This window comes from Taudactylus pleione, unplaced genomic scaffold, assembly GCF_031769625.1.
Source record: "Taudactylus pleione unplaced genomic scaffold, aTauple2 ptg000352l, whole genome shotgun sequence".
NCBI lineage: Eukaryota > Metazoa > Chordata > Amphibia > Anura > Myobatrachidae > Taudactylus > Taudactylus pleione.
Genome location: NW_028284753.1, coordinates 11,850,584 through 11,870,771, shown reverse-complemented (window position 1 = coordinate 11,870,771; position 20,188 = coordinate 11,850,584).

Here is a 20,188-nt window from a genome sequence, read left to right as displayed (position 1 = left end):
GCATGTGGGACTTGTGGATGAAGCCCTTCATTCGCTTTGCCAGGATTCCAGGGTGGGTCAATCTGTTGAAATCAGACCACTACGTTTTGGCCACCGTGCTCGATCCTAGGTTTAAAGCCTATGTGGTGTCTCTCTTTCCGGCCGACACAAGCCTGCAGAGGTGCAAAGACCTGCTGGTGAACACACTGTCAGCTGAAGCGGAACGTGACACGTCAACGGCTCCTTCTTCATTTTCTCCTGCAACTGGGGCTGCCAGGAAAAAACTTAGGTATCCTAAGCAACCCGCTGGCGGTGATGCAGGGCAGGCAGGACCAAGTTTGGACATCTGGTCCGGACTGAAGGACCTGGCAACAATTTCTGACATGTCTACTGTCACTGCATATGATACTGTCACCATTGACAGAATGGTGGAGGATTACATCGGTGACAGCATCCAAGTAGGCATGGCAGACAGTCCATACCTGTACTGGCAGGAAAAAAGAGGCAATTTGGAGGCCCCCTGTACAAACTGGCTCTATTTTACCTGAGTTGCCCCCCCTCCAGTGTATACTCCGAAAGAGTGTTTAGTGCAGCCGGGAACCTTGTCAGCGAAAGGCGTAGGAGGTTGCTTCCACAGAATGTGGAGAAGATGATGTTCATCAAAATTAATTATCAGCTCTTCCAGGAAGACCAGCCTCCAGAACGTACAGAGGGACCTGTGGTGGTGGATTCAAGTGGGGACGAGTTAATACTTTGTGAGGATGAGGATGTACACACTGAAGAGGGTGAGGAATCGGTGGATGAGGAGGATGAGGATGACATCTTGCCTCCATAGAGCCAGTTTGTGCAGGGACACATTAATTGCCAGCTTGTTTTGTGGGGGCCCAAACGAACCAATCATTTCAGCCACAGTTGTGTGGCAGACCCTGGCGCTGAAATGATTGGTTTGTTAAAGTGTGCATGTCCTGTTTATACAACATAAGGGTGGGTGGGAGGGCCCAAGGACAATTCCATCTTGCACCTCTTTTTTTTCTTTGCATTATGTACAGTTTGGGGCCTAGTTTTTCAAACTGCCATCCTGTCTGCCACTGCAGTTTCACGCCTAGATGGGTCACGTGTTTGTGCCGCCCACTCGTGTCGCTTAGCATAGTCATCCAGCTACCTCGGTGCAACGTTTTGGACATAAAAACACTATTGTGAGGTGTGAGGTGTTCAGAATAGACTGGAAATTAGTGGAAATTAAGGTTATTGAGGTTAATAATAGCATAGGAGCAGAAAAACCTACAAATTCTGTGATTTTAGCTGTTTTTATGCTTTTTTTTTTTAAAATACAGATCCAAAACACAAAACCCAGAACCCAAAACACGGAAGGGTGGTTTTGGCAAAACCAATCCAGATCCAAAACACGAAGAAAGATCCAGATCCAAAACCAAAACACAAAACACGAAAAGTGGCCGGTGCACACCCCTAGAATTTATAGAAAATATCTCTCCTACCTCTTCTAAGTATAAAGCAAGTGTGGTGAGTCCTCCACTGTGAAAAACCTATATCATCTCCTAGTCTTAAAGAGAGGTATTCCTCATATTGCTTTCTATATGTCTATGGAAGATATTAATCTCTTTGCTGAGTTTCAGGGGCGGATTGGGATGAAAAACCAGCCTGGAAATTTCTGTAAGCAGCCCTAATGAAGGCAGGGCCTGTTGAGGGGGTGGGGTTTGTTCAGGAGGGGGCGGGATACTCACAGGGCCTAATTCTGAGTTGGATAAAGTTGCGTCCTTCCTTGTATCTTTTGCTGCAGTGCGACTGCAACTTTGCTAATGCCGCTACAATGCCCTTGCGCGTGCACAGAGGCAGCATTGTGATTACACTGCAATCACGCATGCACATAGGAAGCCATCTCAGAGTGAGTGACGGGACATCAGCATTTAGGGGTGGTGACCGGGGCATGGTCGGAGAAATGCAGGTGTGCCTATCCGTTTGAACGCCGTTGCATGGGCAGACATAAATTAGCCACTACGATTGCCTATGCAACCTGTGTACTCACTGCATGCTACGAGACTTGCAATTTCTGAGAAAGGTCAGAGCTGCTGTAATTGTGCATGATGGGCTGATGTTACTCGATGTTACCGATGTGCACACAGGACTGCGAGGTAGTACGGATGTGAGCAAGTGATAGTAAGAATCTCTATTCTGGCTGAGCGGTTGCAAACAAACAGCAGCATATTTTCGCAGCTAAATTGCATGTTATTAAAAAGCCATGATCACAATAGCGATCCATGCTGAGTCAGGCCCATATTCAGGTGTATGACAAAGCTATTAAGGGTAACGCTGTGTTGGTAGTTTGCTGTGTGTTTGAAATGCCTGTTACTCAGTCTTACCAATGAAAAATGTTACAATAAGAATATGTTGAAGTGAACTGCGCAGACCAGCTAATAGATATCCAGATAGATCATAGAGGAGTGAGATTATTACTAGTGCAGCTTTTAGAGAAATAAATATAGCACACATTATGCTTTGTGACTGCATGTGTGTGGAACTGTCTGACTTGCACATTATGCGTGTCTCACTCTATAATTTGCATAATCAATATACCCAGAAACAGTGTGGAACAATTTCACTTTAGTGCCCTATTGTATAGATATATGTTGTATCAGGGCCGAAACTAGGATTTTTGTCACCAGGGGCAAGACAGTAATTTGGCGCCCCCCCATGTAATTCCCCTGCAGTAGGTGCCCATATTGTAATGCCCCCATAGTAATGCCCATATGTTAATACCCCCATAGTAATGCCCCTGTAGTGCCCACCATACAGTAATGCCCCTGTAGTGCCCATGCTCCCATATTAATGCCCCTGTAGTGCCCATGCTTTCATAGTAATGCCCCTGTAGTGCCCATGCTCTCATAGTAATGCCCCTGTATTGCCCATGCCCCATAGTAATATCCCTGTAGTGCCCTTACAGTAATGCCCCTGTAGTGCTCATGCCCCCACAGTAATGCCCCTGTGGTAATGCCCCTGTAGTGCCCATGCCCCAATAGTAATGCCCCTGTAGTGCTCATGCCCCATTAGTAATGCCCCTTATTGCCTATGCCCCCATAGTAATGCCCCTGTGGTAATGCCCCTGCCCCCATAATAATGCCCCTGTAGTGCAGCTTATTAAAAAAAAAAATACTTACCTTGAACTAGGGGTGAGCGGGTTCGGATTTCTGAAATCCGAACCCCCCCGAGCCCCCCCGATCCGAGTCCGATCCGAGTCAGGCTCGACTTTTCCCGCCTGACTCGGATCTGAAATCGAGGCAAAACGTCATCTTCCCGCCTTCCGAGTCTCGCGGGTTTTGGATCCTATATAAGGTACACACGTCGGCGCCATTTTCTCACTCGGCTGTGGACAGTGAAGAGGGAGGGTGGGAGTTAGGGCTGTGTAGTGTAGTGTAGTGTAGTGCTGCTGTTGTCCACTACTTCAAAGTCCATAGGGGCTGGCTGTGTTGTGCTGTGCTGCTGTTGTTAATAGGGGCTGTGTCCACTACTTCAAAGTCCATAGGGGCTGGCTGGACTGTGTTGTGCAGTCAGTTCTCCATAGGGGCTGTGTCCACTCCAAAGTCCTGTGCAGTGTCCCAGTCCTAAAGGGGTGCTGTAGTGTTGTCCAGGGGGTGCTCTGTCCATCAGGGGTGCTCCCCCCAAGTGCTAAAAATATAATATATTTTCTGTGTTTGTGAATTGTGTGCGCAGTAGCCGCACGTGCATCAACAAAGTAGTGCCAAGCGTGCGCCTGTGTCATAAGTAAAGGGCCAGCTGGCTTGACCGTTAAAGGGTGCTGTAACCCCCGAAAGTACACTCCAGTCCAAACCAAAAAAAAATTTATTTTCTGTGTTTGTGAATTGTGTGCGCAGTAGCCGCACGTGCATCAACAAAGTAGTGCCAAGCGTGCGCCTGTGTCATAAGTAAAGGGCCGGCTGGCTTGACCGTTAAGGGTGCTGTAACCCCCGAAAGTACACTCCAGTCCAAACCAAAAAAAAATTATTTTCTGTGTTTGTGAATTGTGTGCGCAGTAGCCGCACGTGCATCAACAAAGTAGTGCCAAGCGTGCGCCTGTGTCATAAGTAAAGGGCCGGCTGGCTTGACCATTAAAGGGTGCTGTAACCCCCAAAGTACACTCCAGTCCAAACCAAAAAAAAAATTATTTTCTGTGTTTGTGAATTGTGTGCGCAGTAGCCGCACGTGCATCAACAAAGTAGTGCCAAGCGTGCGCCTGTGTCATAAGTAAAGGGCCGGCTGGCTAGACCGTTAAAGGGTGCTGTAACCCCCGAAAGTACACTCCAGTCCAAACTAAAAAAAAAATTATTTTCTGTGTTTGTGAATTGTGTGCGCAGTAGCCGCACGTGCATCAACAAAGTAGTGCCAAGCGTGCGCCTGTGTCATAAGTAAAGGGCCGGCTGGCTTGACCGTTAAAGGGTTCTGTAACCCCCAAAGTACACTCCAAACCAAAAAAATATATATTTTCTGTGTTTGTGACTTGTGTGCACTGTGGCTGCACGTGCATCAACAAAGGAGCAGCGCCAAGCGTGCGCCTGTGTCCCATAAGTAAAGAGCCAGCTGGCTCATTTCTTAAAGGGTGGTGTAACCCACAAAGTGCACTACTCTCCAGCAAAAATAAAAAAAATATTTTCTGTGTTTGTGTGCGCTTTAGCCGCACGTATATATATCAATATAACATAAATGGAGGACCAAACTTTCTCCGATAAAAATAAAATAGGGAAAGATCAAGAACCACTTCCTCCTAGTGCTGTTGCTGCTGCTGGGAGTTGTTCATCATCCCAGAGAGGAAGTAGGAACATCACTACTTTTACTAAACAATTGACCCTTCAACAGTCCCTAGCGATGAGGATGAAGTACGACAGCAGTCATCCTGAAGCAAAACGTATAACTGAGGCCTTGACTGCTATGTTGGTGTTAGACGTGCGTCCGGTATCCAACATTAGTGCAGTGGGATTTAGACAATTGATGGAGGTAGTGTGTCCTCGGTTCCAAATCCCGTCTAGATTCCACCTGCATCCTCAAAGCAGCAGCGACAAGCGTGCGTCTGTCTGTTAAAGGGTGGTGACACCCTCAAAGTGTGCTACACAAACAATTAAAATATTGTTCTTTTTTTTTCTGTCTTTGTGAAATGTGTGGGCTGTAGCAGCACCTGCATCCTTAAAGCAGCAGCGACAAGCGTGCGTCTGTCTGTTAAAGGGTGTTGTAACTCTCAAAGTGCTCCAAAAAATCAAAAAAATTTTTTTAATGTGTTTGTGACTTGTGTGCGATGTAGCCACACTTGCATCCTCAAAGCAGCAGTGACAAGCGTGCGTCTGTCTGTTAAAGGGTGGTGACACCCTCAAAGTGTGCTACACAAACAATAAAAATATTCTTCTTCTTTTTTCTGTCTTTGTGAATTGTGTGGGCTGTAGCCGCACCTGCATCCTTAAAGCAGCAGCGACAAGCGTGCGTCTGTCTGTTAAAGGGTGGTGACACCCTCACAGTGTGCTACACAAACAATTAAAATATTGTTCTTTTTTTTTCGGTCTTTGTGAAATGTGTGGGCTGTAGCCGCACCTGCATCCTTAAAGCAGCAGCGACAAGCGTGCGTCTGTCTGTTAAAGGGTGGTGAAACTCTCAAAGTGCTCCAAAAAATAAAAAACTATTTTTTTAATGTGTTTGTGACTTGTGTGCGATGTAGCCGCACTTGCATCCTCAAAGCAGCAGCGACAAGCGTGCGTCTGTCTGTTAAAGGGTGGTGACACCCTCAAAGTGTGCTACACAAACAATAAAAATATTCTTCTTCTTTTTTCTGTCTTTGTGAATTGTGTGGGCTGTAGCCGCACCTGCATCCTTAAAGCAGCAGCGACAAGCGTGCGTCTGTCTGTTAAAGGGTGGTGACACCCTCAAAGTGTGCTACACAAACAATTAAAATATTGTTCTTTTTTTTTCGGTCTTTGTGAAATGTGTGGGCTGTAGCCGCACCTGCATCCTTAAAGCAGCAGCGACAAGCGTGCGTCTGTCTGTTAAAGGGTGGTGACACCCTCAAAGTGTGCTACACAAACAATAAAAATATTCTTCTTCTTTTTTCTGTCTATGTGAATTGTGTGGGCTGTAGCCGCACCTGCATCCTTAATGCAGCAGCGACAAGCGTGCGTCTGTCTGTTAAAGGGTGGTGACACCCTCAAAGTGTTCTACACAAACAATTAAAATATTGTTCTTTTTTTTTCGGTCTTTGTGAAATGTGTGGGCTGTAGCCGCACCTGCATCCTTAAAGCAGCAGCGACAAGCGTGCGTCTGTCTGTTAAAGGGTGGTATAACTCTCAAAGTGCTCCAAAAAATAAAAAACTATTTTTTTAATGTGTTTGTGACTTGTGTGCGATGTAGCCGCACTTGCATCCTCAAAGCAGCAGCGACAAGCGTGCGTCTGTCTGTTAAAGGGTGGTGACACCCTCAAAGTGTGCTACACAAACAATAAAAATATTCTTCTTTTTTCTGTCTTTGTGAATTGTGTGGGCTGTAGCCGCACCTGCATCCTTAAAGCAGCAGCGACAAGCGTGCGTCTGTCTGTTAAAGGGTGGTGACACCCTCAAAGTGTGCTACACAAACAATAAAAATATTCTTCTTTATTCTGTCTTTGTGAATTGTGTGGGCTGTAGCCGTACCTGCATCCTTAAAGCAGCAGCGACAAGCGTGCGTCTGTCTGTTAAAGGGTGGTGACACCCTCAAAGTGTGCTACACAAACAATTAAAATATTGTTCTTTTTTTTTCTGTCTTTGTGAAATGTGTGGGCTGTAGCCGCACCTGCATCCTTAAAGCAGCAGCGACAAGCATGCGTCTGTCTGTTAAAGGGTGGTGACACCCTCAAAGTGTGCTACACAAACAATAAAAATATTCTTCTTCTTTTTTCTGTCTTTGTGAATTGTGTGGGCTGTAGCCGCACTTGCATCCTCAAAGCAGCAGCGACAAGCGTGCGTCTGTCTGTTAAAGGGTGGTGTAACCCTCAAAGTGTGCTCCACAAACAATAAAAATATTCTTTTTTTTTTTCTGTCTTTGTGAATTGTGTGGGCTGTAGCCGCACTTGAATCCTCAAAGCAGCAGCGACAAGCGTGCGTCTGTCTGTTAAAGGATTACATCGGTGACAGCATCCAAGTAGGCATGTCAGACAGTCCGTACCTGTACTGGCAGGAAAAAGAAGCAATTTGGAGGTCCCTGTACAAACTGGCTCTATTTTACCTGAGTTGCCCCCCCCCCCCAGTGTGTACTCCGAAAGAGTGTTTAGTGCAGCCGGGAACCTTGTCAGCGAAAGGCGTAGGAGGTTGCTTCCACAAAATGTGGAGAAGATGATGTTCATAAAATGAATTATCAACTCTTCCAGGGAGACCAGCCTCCAGAACGTACAGAGGGACCTGTGGTTCCAGCAGGGACGAATTAATACTCTGTGAGGATGAGGATGTACACACTGAAGAGGGTGAGGAATCGGTGGATGAGGAGGATGAGGATGACATCTTGCCTCCGTAGAGCCAGTTTGTGCAGGGACAGATTAATTGCCAGCTTGTTTTGTGGGGGCCCAAACGAACCAATCATTTCAGCCACAGTTGTGTGGCAGACCCTGGCGCTGAAATGATTGGTTTGTTAAGGTGTGCATGTCCTGTTTATACAACATAAGGGTGGGTGGGAGGGCCCAAGGACAATTCCATCTTGCACCTCTTTTTTTTCTTTGCATTATGTACAGTTTGGGGCCTAGTTTTTCAATGCCATCCTGTCTGCCACTGCAGTTTCACGCCTAGATGGGTCACGTGTTTGTGCCGCCCACTCGTGTCGCTTAGCATAGTCATCCAGCTACCTCGGTGCAACCTTTTGGACATAAAAACACTATTGTGAGGTGTGAGGTATTCAGAATAGACTGGAAATGAGTGGAAATTAAGGTTATTGAGGTTAATAATAGCATAGGAGCAGAAAAACCTACAAATTCTGTGATTTTAGCTGTTTTTATGCTTTTTTTTTAAAAAATACAGATCCAAAACACAAAACCCAGAACCCAAAACACGGAAGGGTGGTTTTGGCAAAACCAATCCAGATCCAAAACACGAAGAAAGATCCAGATCCAAAACCAAAACACAAAACACGAAAAGTGGCCGGTGCACACCCCTACCTTGAACACCGCTCCTGCATCCAGCACCACATAGTGTCTTTACAGTGCCGTTTTAACACAGTTCTCCTATTCTTTTTTATTTTTTTTAGAATAACACACCCCAGGTGGCTTTTTTTTTTTTTTTTAATAACAAACACAGTGATGCAGTCCACTCCAATGGCGTTTATTTTATACAAAGTCCCCCCTACAGTCTCCAGTGTGAAATAGTGCCCGGTCACAAGGGAGGCACTTTAATATGCAATCCATTCAATGCCGATTAGATGACGTTTTGCCTCATTTTGAGATCTGAACATGGTGGAAACCCCTAAGTTCGGGCGTGTTTAGTTCCACACCGACGTTCACCGACATATCGTGGGTACACACTGCCCGACGGGCAGCAGATACATTGGCCGATCAATTGATCGGCCAATGTATCTGTCAGTGTGTACCCAGCTTAAGTCCTGGGTACAACCAAGTGCTGATGAACACACAGCATTAATTGCTATAGGTGAATGCCTTGCCAAAATTACTTCTGATAATAGATCAAGTGCATTAGTTTAATATAAACTCTTTGCTCAAAAAAAGTTAAAAAAGCTAGTTCATTCATTCCTATGGTTTCTTTGCTCCCTGAGCTTGTTTAAGATACCTGCATTACAGTTTAATAGGTGTAATGCCCCAGTCAAACCACCTGCCACTCTCCCCGGCACAAGCTTAAAAGTGATGGACATCCCACTATGTCTTAGAAACACACAGGATTTTCCTCTTCTTGACACAATACTCCACCTTCACAGCATAATACAAGTGGAACACAGGTTTCTCTTCCTGTCTCCTTCGTACAGGACCCTGACGGGATCAATAAACCCAACACATTTCGTTCATTGTAGCTTTATCAAGGGAGGAAGTGAGGACACTATTCTTACTTATTTGCTATCAGTAGGGGTATGGCCTCGTGTCTGCGAGGCCATACCCCCTGATAACTGCAGTTTTGGATGGCACGCTCAAGCGAGATAAAGCAATTTAATTCTCCCTTCCCCACTACACACAGGCCTGCAATAGAGATCTCCATCTTCCAATAACAAAAGAGGAATTACATTTTTTTCTCTTAAATACCTACTCAAGTTCCACATGTGTCCTGATCTTGATCATGGAAACACAATATATGATTGTGACTAGGTGGTATAGACACCCTACACATCTCTGTAGCATATTTCTCTCTACCTCTGGCACTTATTAGCCTGCTACGTGTCTGATGTTAATGTCCCACCATTTCTGCCTTCTGGAGGAACATAAGCCAATTATCCACAACCATTGTGAATGGCGATGTTCTGGAAGATTCTGGCTTCTATCTAAATTTACAGCCGTAGCCAAAAGTTTTGAGAATGACAGAAGTATTGGTTTTCACAAAGTTTGCTGCTTCAGTGTTTTTAGACCTTTTTGTCAGATGTTACTATGGAATACTGAAGTAACATTAAAAGCATTTCATAAGTGTCAAAGGGCTCTATTTATTAACATTATTTTTACTAAAATAAAGTGAAAAAGGGTGTTTTCACACCCTTTTCACATTATTTTAGTTTCACCTGTAGTTACTATAGGGCAATTGGAGTAGAATTAGTAAAATTCTACTCCAACCCCTAGTATTACTTATTTTTAGTAAAGCAGATCGCATTTCCCATAATTGTAATGGGAAATGTGATCCGACCATAGTTACTAAAAATAAATTGTAAAAAAATACCGGGGCAAGCCCTGTAATAATAACGCCACCTGGAGGTGGCGTTATCCAGGGTCTCCCCCGGTTACCGGGCTCCCACTCTGCTCTAACGGGGAGAGCAGAGGCGGGAGCCGGTACCAGTAATCAGCTATGTGGTCTAAATAGGCCGCAAGCTGATTGCTGTAAAAAAAGAAAAAAAAAATGGAAACATTTTTTTTTTACTTACCTGAATCCAGGGACCGGTGATCGGGCCTCCGGTGATGGCTCCTCTCAGTATGGGAGATCACCTGATCGGGAAGCCCGGAGAAGATCACCGGAGGCCAGGAGGATGCAGGTAAGTGTAATGAAGAGAGGGGGGGTCGCGGGGGGGGTCACGGGGGATCACAGGGGGCGTGGCTTAGCACCGGGGGTGGGGCTTAGCGCCAGTGGGGGGGCAGCAGCGACGGTGGGTGGGCTCTTAGTCGCGGTATTTTTTCCGAAAATACCGCAACTAGAGTGCGGATGGGATCCGCAGGAACAGAGCTTTATCGCAAGCTCTGTCCCTGCAAGGGATTTATAGTAAATCCCTGTGATATTGCCTGAATTCGCAATGCGAAATCACTCGGTAATATCACACTACAATCTGCATTCAATATGCGGATTGTAGTAAATAGAGCCCTAAGGCTTTTATTGACAATTACATTAAGTTTATGCAAAGAGTCAATATTTGCAGCGTTGACCCTTTGTTTTCAAGACCTCTGCAATTTCCCCTCCCTCTTAGAATGTAAGCTCTTACGAGCAGGGTCCTCTACCCTCTTGTGCTTCTCCCTACTTTAGTTTGATCTACTTCTTACTAGGGATGTGCGCTGGACCATTTTTGCCGGATTTGGATTTGGTTCTAATTCGTCGTCTGGCTTTGGATTTGGATTTGCCAAACTGCAGTGACTGGCTTTGGATGTGGATTTGGATTTGGATTTTTTTACAAAAATTGACAAAAAAAGCTAAAATCACATAAATTGGTCTTTTTTTTCTTCCTAGAGTATTAGTAACCTCAATAACATTAATTTCCGGTCAATTTAGACCACCTCACAGCTTATAATATTGTTTTCAACATTATTGGCCAAAGGTTGCAGTGAGCTGACTGGTTACTAATAGGGATGTGCAGGCTCGGTTCTACTCGGTTCCGTTCGGTTCTTTTTACCGAACCTTATTGGCTATCCAAAACTCGTGACAGCTGAAACCCAATAAGATCCGGTAAAAAGAACCGAACGGAACCGAGTAGAACCGAGCCTGCACATCCCTAGTTACTAAGCGACAAAGCAGTGGCACAATGACACAGACACCACAGTATAAAGCACATCTATGACACATTGCCACACAGCAGTGGCAGAAATGAAAAGTAGTGCACCCACACAGTGGGGTACGGCCAGCAGAGTCACGGTACTTGTTTACATAGTGGACTACGGCCCAAGGAGTCACAGTGCACAATCTTATTCACATTACACAGCACATAGGGCCTGATTCACATTACACCATATAGTAGTGTCTCTTATTTATGTTACGACACACAGTAGTGCCCCTTTTACACAATGCCCACAGTAGTGACCCTTTTACACAATGCCCACAGTAGTGCCCCTTTTACACAATGCCCACAGTAGTGGTGTCCCTTACACAATGCCCCCAGCAGTGGTGCCCCCTATGCAGTCCCCTTAGTAGTAGGGTCCCCTATGCAGTGCCCCCAGTAGAATGCCCCCCAGTAGTATGCCCCCCCAGTAGTATGCCTCCCATTTGCAGCCCCCCAGTAGTATGCCCTCCCAGTAGTATGCCCCCCATTAGCAGCCGCCCCAGTAGTAGCCCCCCCCAGTAGTATAGCCCCCCAGTAGTAGGCTGCCCCAGTAGCAGGCCCCCCCAGTAGTAGGCTGCCCCAGTAGCAGGCCCCCCCAGTAGTATGCCCCCCCCGTAGTATGGCCCCCCAGTAGTATGGCCCCCCCAGTAGTATGGCCCCCCAGTAGCAGGCCCCCCCAGTAGTAGGCCCACCCAGGAGCAGGCCCCTCAGTAGTATGCCCCCCCCAGTAGTGCGGCCCCCCCAGTAGCAGCCCCCCCCCAGTAGTATGGCCCCCCCGGCACCCCCAGTAGCAGACCCCCCCCAGTAGCAGACACCCCCCCTAGTAGCACCCCCGGCCCTTACACAAGTAAAAAAAAAAACTTACCCGTATCCCCGCTCCCGCGCTGTCCGCTCTGCATCCACGCGCTGAGGAGGGAGCTGGAAGACGGAGCTCCTGAGTGAGCTCCAGCCGGCTCCCTCCGTGCAGCAGCCAATGAGAGTCTGTATGACTCTCATTGGCTGCTGTAACAAACACACAGCTGCCGCTGGCGGCTGTGTGTTTGTTCTGTGTAGGGCAGACTGCTATCACAGCGGTCTGCCCTACACAATAGGAGCCCTGATGTCGGATTCTCTAGCGAGAATCCGACATCAGGCGGCCGCCATTCGGCCCCGAACGGGGATCCGAGTCAGGCGGTGAACACCCGAACAGGGTTCGGGTGGACTCAGATCCCCAATGTTCGGAGCGGTTCGGATTCCACAGAATCCGAACCGCTCATCTCTACTTCTTACTCACTACTAGGGCACCTAACACTTGGATGCTTATGCTCTGTTGCTTATCTGGGTTGTATGGTCGCTAATGTAGCAAAATATATTATCCATGTCCTGGTCCTGTAGTGTATTGTTCTGTAAGTCGCTTGTCTGCAACTTGTTTATGTACTTTGTAAGGTGCTGCGGAACATTTGTGGCAACATATAAATAAATGATAATAATAATAATTCACCCTGGCATGCTGTTAATCAATTTCTGGGCCACATACTGACTGATGTCCATCCATTCTTGCCTAATCAATGATTGGAGTTTGTCAGAATTTGTGGGGTCCTGTTTGTCCACTCGCATCTTGAGGATTGACCACAAGTTCTCAATGGGATTAAGGTCTGGGGAGTTTCCTGGCCATGGACTCAAAATGTTGATGTTTTGTTTCCCGAGTCACTTAGTTATCACTTTTGCCTTATGGCAGGTGCTCCATCATGCTGAAAAAGGCATTGTTTGTCACCAAACTGTTCTTGGATGGTTGGGAGAAGTTGCTCTTGGAGGATGTTTTAATACCACTCTGTATTCATGGCTGTGTTCTTAGGCAAAATTGTAAGTGATCCCACTCCCTTGGCTGATAAACAGCCACACACATGAATGGTCTCAGGATGCTTTACTGTTGGCTTGACACAGGACTGTATATGTATATATATATATATATATATATATATATATATATATATATAATGAAGCTAGGTGGCGATAGTGAGGCATAGATTCAGTGTGGGGCTGGAGAGACCTGCCCACACAGGGAAGAAAAAGATGATGACAACAGTGGCGTAACTAGGGTATTTGGTACCAAGGGCAAGTTAAACAACAGAGCCCCCTGCCCAAGAAGGGCATGGCCACATGCCACAAGGGGTGTGGCCACTGGAAAATGGGGGTGTGGCAACATGACACAACACCGTTTCTCGTCACTCTGGGAACATTCCTTTCCATTCCATATGCACCAAGTAGTAATGCCCCTCTTGCAATGCCCACTTTGTCATTCTCAAAACTTTAGGCCATGGCTGTGTAATACCAGCTAGAATTTATAGAAAATATCTCTCCTACCTCTTCTAAGTATAAAGCAAGTGTGGTGAGTCCTCCACTGTGAAAAACCTATATCATCTCCTAGTCTTAAAGAGAGGTATTCCTCATATTGCTTTCTATATGTCTATGGAAGATATTAATCTCTTTGCTGAGTTTCAGGGGCGGATTGGGATGAAAAACCAGCCTGGAAATTTCTATAAGCAGCCCTAATGAAGGCAGGGCCTGTTGAGGGGGTGGGGTTTGTTCAGGAGGGGGCGGGATACTCACAGGGCCTAATTCTGAGTTGGATAAAGTTGCGTCCTTCCTTGTATCTTTTGCTGCAGTTGCGACTGCAACTTTGCTAATGCCGCTACAATGCCCTTGCGCGTGCACAGAGGCAGCATTGTGATTACACTGCAATCACGCATGCACATAGGAAGCCATCTCAGAGTGAGTGACGGGACATCAGCATTTAGGGGTGGTGACCGGGGCATGGTCAGAGAAATGCAGGTGTGCCTATCCGTTTGAACGCCGTTGCATGGGCAGATATAAATTAGCCACTACGATTGCCTATGCAACCTGTGTACTCACTGCATGCTACGAGACTTGCAATTTCTGAGAAAGGTCAGAGCTGCTGTAATTGTGCATGATGGGCTGATGTTACTCGATGTTACCGATGTGCACACAGGACTGCGAGGTAGTACGGATGTGAGCAAGTGATAGTAGGAATCTCTATTCTGGCTGAGCGGTTGCAAACAAACAGCAGCATATTTTCGCAGCTAAATTGCATGTTATTAAAAAGCCATGATCACAATAGCGATCCATGCTGAGTCAGGCCCATATTCAGGTGTATGACAAAGCTATTAAGGGTAACGCTGTGTTGGTAGTTTGCTGTGTGTTTGAAATGCCTGTTACTCAGTCTTACCAATGAAAAAATGTTACAATAAGAATATGTTGAAGTGAACTGCGCAGACCAGCTAATAGATATCCAGATAGATCATAGAGGAGTGAGATTATTACTAGTGCAGCTTTTAGAGAAATAAATATAGCACACATTATGCTTTGTGACTGCATGTGTGTGGAACTGTCTGACTTGCACATTATGCGTGTCTCACTCTATAATTTGCATAATCAATATACCCAGAAACAGTGTGGAACAATTTCACTTTAGTGCCCTATTGTATAGATATATGTTGTATCAGGGCCGAAACTAGGATTTTTGTCACCAGGGGCAAGACAGTAATTTGGCGCCCCCCATGTAATTCCCCCTGCAGTAGTGCCCATATTGTAATGCCCCCATAGTAATGCCCATATGTTAATACCCCCATAGTAATGCCCCTGTAGTGCCCACCATACAGTAATGCCCCTGTAGTGCCCATGCTCCCATATTAATGCCCCTGTAGTGCCCATGCTTTCATAGTAATGCCCCTGTAGTGCCCATGCTCTCATAGTAATGCCCCTGTATTGCCCATGCCCCATAGTAATATCCCTGTAGTGCCCTTACAGTAATGCCCCTGTAGTGCTCATGCCCCCACAGTAATGCCCCTGTGGTAATGCCCCTGTAGTGCCCATGCCCCAATAGTAATGCCCCTGTAGTGCTCATGCCCCATTAGTAATGCCCCTTATTGCCTATGCCCCCATAGTAATGCCCCTGTGGTAATGCCCCTGCCCCCATAATAATGCCCCTGTAGTGCAGCTTATTAAAAAAAAAAATACTTACCTTGAACCCCGCTCCTGCATCCAGCGCCGCGTCCGGTTCGCCGGCTGCTCCTTGGAACTATGGGGGAGATGTCATGACGTCTCCTCCATAGTGCCCGTGGGGAGAGCCGGAAGCAGGAGTTCGGGAGAGAACTCCTGCCTCCGGCTCCGGCTACACCGCGTCGCTGCAGAGAAGGAGCCGGGCGCCCGCTGGTAATAAATATTACCAGCGGGCGTCCGGCTTGGAGCCTCTCTGCAGCGTCGGGCTGGAGGTCACTGGCACCAGGTACAGCGGCTCACCCGATGCACGTGCACCTCCAGCCCCCCCCCTAGTTGCGGCCCCGTGTTGTATAAATGTTATTGAATTGTGGAGATAATCACTATATCTTTGGGGATAAATATTAACCCTATAATATATTTAACCCATTTACATCCATATATTAGTATTCACTCTCACCTCACAGACACATGGGGAGAAGTAATACCTACTTGATATACAGCATCTGGTGTATAAAAACAGATATAAATAATGTTAAGTAGGGATGCAGTCAGGAAGCTGATGGTCAAAATGCCGACCGCCAGCTTCACAACTATGAAATCCCGGCAGGGTACAAATGACAGGCGTCGAAATCCAGATGCCTGTCATTATACCTACGCCAGGAGCTTGATGCCCGGCTTACTGAACAAAGGTAAAGCAGGCATGGACAGCTGTGGGGGGAGGGTTAGGTTATGGGCTCCCAGGGGGGACTTAGGGTTAGGCAACCCCCCGGGAGACTTAGGTTTAGGCTGCGGGGATGGGGGGGTTAGGTTTAGGCACTTAGGCGGGGTTAGGGAGAAATAGAACTTGGGAGTGTCCCACATTTAGAAACAACAATTTCATATTTTGGACCATGAGAGCCCTTCCTCACCTTTTTTTTTTTTTTTTAAAGGTTTTTATTGAAGCAACTAACACCGTACATCAAAATAATAAAAAATAATAAATGAAATTTTCCAGATCAAATTCAAGAAAATAGTATACATAACATTTTAACAGTTACAAATATTCCAAGACATTTTTATGTTTGCATACATAACTGTGTCCATTTTATCCAGTATTTATCCTAATAAAAATTGTATCTGAGACACCAATAAATAACAATAAACAGATAATAATTAGCTAAATAAAAATAAAAAGAGTGTCCGGCACTCACCCACCAGGCAACACAATAGGAAGATCACCCAAGAGGACCCTAGTTTCATACCATTGAGTCAAACGCATACTATGATAAATTTGGGTTTGTGTTAAAGTTGGCAGAGTCGTAATAAAACTCTCCCAGGTATCGAAAAAAAAAGCGACCCTTCTCTCCTTTTCAAGAACCGATTCAATCCAGTCCATACGGAAAATAAAATTTTATTTTTCTTTATATAATTGAAAATTGATGGGAGTTGGGCGTATCCAATCCTGCAAGATGGTCTTTTTTGCTGCTGCACTTATTGCAAGTAATAATTTTCTAATTCCTGCAGTGAGCTTTTGACCCCTTGGAAAGATACCCAGGATAGCCCATTCTGGAGTAAATGGTACAAAATTAACTAGGTGGTTTTCCGCCTCTCGTCTTACTTGTCTCCAGAAGCCTTGGACCACCGGACATTCCCATAAACAATGATAGAGATCGGCCTCTTCCCCAGCACATCTAGGGCAATTATGAGAGTTGGAAAGACCCTTTCTGTATAATCTGTAAGGGGACAAATAAGTCCTATGATATACATTTAAAAAGAGCTCATTATATGAACTAGCGGTCAATAATGTGCGAGACTTCAATAGTCCCCCCACCAAATCCTCAATAGTCAAAGTTGGAAATTGCGTCAACCACTGGCGCATCCCCTGGCTGACCAAATCATGATTTAGATTTTCACTCAAGAATCTATAGTATATAGAAATAGCTTTGCGTGCTGGAATTGGTCCTGAAAGCCGTTTATCTAGTGGATTACACCAGTCATCACTCGAAAGTGGCCGTATTACCGAGGCTATATAATGTTGTGCCTGAAAATATGCCAGGGGATAAGCCCCCAGAGTCTCAAATCTCGCGGTCGCCTCAGGGAACGTCAGGGGCCTATGAGAGTCTACATCAAGCAAGTAGCTTATAGTATGAATTCCCCTCTCTTTCCATATCGTAAAGGGATATGATGCCTCTCCATTTTGAAAATCTAAGTTACCCAACAATGGAAGGTAAATGGATTTGTGAGCGTTGAGACAAGATTTATGACGCAGGATATGCCAAAGGCGTCTAGTTGTCATTAATAAAGGATTGTCAAGAACTTCTGGTGGAATCTCTTGATCGTGGATATGAAGGAAATATTTTAAGGCCATGGTAGGTAAAAATTGTGATTCGAGGGATGTATTAGCATATATCTCTTTATCTTGTAGCCAATCTATCAAAATTCTCATTAAAGAAGCATGATTATACTCTAGAACATTAGGGAAATGTATCCCTCCATTAGATTTAGGTTGATATAGTTTTCTAAGACTGATGCGAGCCCTACCACCCTGCCATAAAAATGAGCGAAATAGTTTGTTAATTAATTGAACATCTTTTTTAGTAAGAAGAATGGGTAGTGCCTGCAACATATAAAGAAGGCGAGGAAAGGTCATCATTTTAATAAGGGCGGCCCTTCCAAGATATGAGAGCGTCAAATGTTTCCAACCCCGGAGCTCCTCAGTAATAAGTCGAGTCATCCGTGACACATTCATGCTATACAGTTGAGTAGGATTTTTAGGTAAAATAATACCCAAATATTTCAAATGTGAGGAGGCCCAGGAGAAGGAAAAAGGCGAGGCCCAAGGGGGAGTAACAATAGTGGGATGAAGAAACATTGCTCTTGATTTATCTGCATTGATTTGAAGGCCAGAGATGCTGCCAAATTGATCGAACCTTTGCATAATTAAATGTAAGGTATGCTGAGGGTCTTGAATGTATAAGAGAATGTCATCTGCATTTACTGTGAGCTTGACATTTTGAGTGCCTACACGGACTCCCCGAAAACTAGACCATTGTTGCAAAATTCGAAGGAGAGGATCAATAGCAAGGTTAAAAAGGAGAGGAGAGAGGGGACATCCTTGTCTAGTGCCTCGTCCCATTTCCATGGGAGTGCCACGTATTCCATTAATCAATAATGACGTTGAGGGGGAATGATAAAAGAACTGAAGTAGTTTAATAAAGTTTGGAGCAAATCCTCTACGAATCAAAACCTCAAATAAATGAGGCCAGAGAACTGTATCGAATGCCTTGTGCGTATCAAGGCTCAGGAGCATGTTTTGAGTGTGAGGATTTTGATTGGAGGCAACTATGGTGGCTATAGCGGTACGGATACCTTTGACCGAGTGCCTTCCTGCAACAAATCCTAACTGGTGCTCAGTCAAAAGAGTGGGTAATATTTGCTGCAAACGAGTGGCCATTATTTTCGCAAGTAATTTAAAGTCTACATTCAATAATGTAATAGGACGATACGAGCCAAGAAGAAGGGGGTCCCTATCTGGCTTGGGTAATAGAATTGTGTGGGAGGTGTTAAAGGACCTAAGGGAGGGAGAGCCGCGATGGATATGGCAAAATAGATCTAAGAGAAGTGGAGAGAGATCATCCTGGAGGATTTTGTAGTACTCTCCTGAATAACCGTCTGGGCCAGGAGCTTTATGGGCAGGCAGGGCCTTAATCACATCGCGAAGTTCTTGTTCAGTGATTTCTGAATCTAAAATGTCACATTGATCTTGATTAAGTTTAGGTAGTCGAGCCTCGTCTAATATGAGTCTCTGTTGTTCAGGATCAACTGGTTGTGAGGAATATAGTGTTGAATAGTAAGTGTTGAATAGGGACAAAATGGTCTGTGGATCAGTAGTAGGAGAACAAGTAGAGGGATTAAGAACTGCAGAGATGTGATTTCTAGGCTTTCGTGATTTGGCTATAGTGGCCAAAAAACGTCCAGCCTTGTTGCCCCAGCGATAATATTTATGTTTAGAAAATTCTAGATTCTGTTTCGCTTGCGAAAGGAGAAAGTCCTCCAATAGCTGACGAGCTTGTTTATAAAGTCGCAGATGTTCAGGGGATGGGTTCAAAGTATATGTGGCAAAAGTTTGGGTGACAGATGCACGTAGTGTAGTAGAAGTACTAGTTGTTTCACGTTTTCTCTTAGCCATATACCCAATGATGTGGCCCCTTAACACTGCTTTTGAGGTTTCCCACATGAGCCCAGGGTTGTCCCAGTGTTCAATATTATCATCTATAAAATTGGACCATTTTGATTTAAGATAAGAATGAAAATCTGCGGAAGATGCTAGGTATGCAGGAAACCGCCATATGTTATCGCGGTATGGAGTTGAGGGAAATGTGAGAGTGACAGTGATGGGAGCGTGATCAGAGATCAATATCTCATGCAAACGTGTGTCATGGAGGCGAGACATCAGGACATCAACCAATAATAAATAGTCGATTCGTGATAATGAACCATGTGCTGCTGAGAGGTGTGTATATGATCGGTCAGTGGGGTTTAGGAGGCGCCAGGGGTTGGATAATTGTAGTGAATTTAGTAAAGAAGGGAGTATTTTCCATGACGATGGAGCCAATCTAAGTGGTGGAGGGGCCTTATCAATCTGTGGGTCAAGGACTGTATTAAAGTCTCCTCCCATGATGATAGGGTAATTGTTTCTTTGCTGCAACAGTCTAGTGATGTGATTGAAGAAGGTCGGAGAGTCCGTGTTTGGTGCATAAACATTCACCAACGTGAAACGCGAATGTACATCAATAATAAGAAATCTGCCATGTTTATCTACCAGCTGATCTAATATAGTGAATGGCAAACTCTTTCGAAACAAAATGGCAACCCCCCTGGACCTAGTGCGAAATGGAGCTGCAATACATGACTCTATCCAGGTGGCACGCAGAGTAGCAATATCTCCCGTGCGCCAGTGTGTCTCCTGTATAAACATTATATCAGAGCGTAATTTCTTAAGATGAGTAAGTACCCTCTTACGCTTAATGGGCGAGTTCAAGCCCCCAACATT